Below are 1,794 nucleotides of genomic sequence, written 5' to 3'. Positions count from 1 at the left end.
TATGGGGTTTATGGGGCTGTGGGAGGTTATGGGGCTTTATGGGGGCTTATAGGGTTTTATGCGGCCTGTGGGGTTTATGGGGCTATGGGGGCTTATTGGGTTTTATAGGGTTATGGGACCTTATAAGGGTTTATAGGGTTTATAGAGTTTTATGGGGTATGGCCCTTTATAGGGCTGTGGGGGTTTATAGGACCTTATGAGGCTTTATGGGGTTTTGGCAATTTATAGGGTTTTATGGGCTGTGGCAGTATATAAGGTTTATAAGGCTTTATGGGGTTATGGGGGTTTATAGGGTTTTATGAGGTTTATAGGGCTCTGGGGCCCTATGGGGCCATGGGGTCTTATAGGGCCTTATGGGTTTTATGGGGCCCGGTAGGGCTGTGGGGATTTGTGGGGCTTATAGGGTTTTATGGGGTGTGGGAGCTTATAGGATCTTATGGGGTTATGGGGGTTTATAAGAGTTTATAGAATTATGGGGGTTTATGGGGTTTGTAGGGCTGTGGGGGTTTATGGGGTGAGGGGTCTTATAGGGTTTTATGGGGTTATGGGGGGCCTTACGGGATCTTACGGGGCTTATAGGGCTATGGGGGCTGTGGGGGTTTATAGGGCTACGGGGGATTATGGGGTGCTTTGGGGTCGCTGTGGGTCTCTATGGGGTTTCTATGGGTCTGTATGGGGTCTGTATGGGGTCACTGTGGGATCTCTGTGGGGTCTGTGTGGGGTCCCTATGGGGTCCCTATGGTGTCTGTGGGTCCCTATGGGGTCTTTATAGGGTCGTTATTGGTCTGTGTGGGTCCCTATGGGGTTTCAATGGGGTTTTAATGGGGTCACTGCTGGTCCCTATGGACCTTACTGGATTTCTATGGGGTTTTTATGGGATCACTATTGGTCCCTATTGTCTATGTGGGTCCCTATGGGGTCTTTGTGGGGTCTTTATGGGGTTTTTATAGGGTTATTATTGGTCTGTGTGGATCCCTATGGGGTCTTTATGGGGTCTTTATGGGGTCACTATTGGTGTCTGTGGTTCTTATAAGGTCCTTATGTGGTTCCTATGGGGTCTTTATGGGGTCATTATTTGTCCCTATGGGATCTTTATGGGGTCGCTGTGTGTCACTATGGGGTGCTTTTGGGGTCTTATGGGATCTTTATGGGGTCTTTATGGGGTCACTATTGGTGTCTGTGGTCCCTATGGGGTCTTTATGGGGTCTTTATAGGGTCATTATTGGTGTTTGTGGTCCCTATGGGGTCCTTATGGGGTCTTTATGGGGTCTTTATGTGGTCCCTATGGGATCTTTATGGGGTCGCTGTGGGTTCTTATGGTCTCTGTGGGTTCCTATGGGGTGTTTATGGGGTCTTTATGGGGTCACTATTGGTGCCTGTGGTCCCTATGGGGTTTTATGGGATCTTTATGGGGTCGCTGTGGGTTCTCATGGTCGCTGTGTGTCACTATGGGGTGCTTTTGGGGTCTTATGGGATCTTTATGGGGTCTTTATGGGGTCAGTATTGGTGTCTGTGATTCCTATGGGGTCTTATGGGATCTTTATGGGGTTGCTGTGGGTTCTTATGGTCCCTGTGTGTCACTATGGGGTGCTTTTGGGGAACCTATGGGATCTTTATGGGGTCTTTGTGGGGTCACTATTGGTGTCTGTGGTCCCTATGGGGTCTTTATGGGGTCTTTGTGGGGTCCCTATGGGGTCTTTATGGGGTCACTATTGGTGTCTGTGGTCCCTATGGGGTCTTTATGGGGTCTTTGTGGGGTCACTATTGGTGTCTGTGGTCCCTATGGGGTCTTTA

Source organism: Meleagris gallopavo, unplaced genomic scaffold, assembly GCF_000146605.3.
Source record: "Meleagris gallopavo isolate NT-WF06-2002-E0010 breed Aviagen turkey brand Nicholas breeding stock unplaced genomic scaffold, Turkey_5.1 ChrUn_random_7180001850542, whole genome shotgun sequence".
NCBI classification, from domain to species: Eukaryota; Metazoa; Chordata; class Aves; order Galliformes; family Phasianidae; genus Meleagris; species Meleagris gallopavo.
This window is presented reverse-complemented; position numbering follows the sequence as displayed.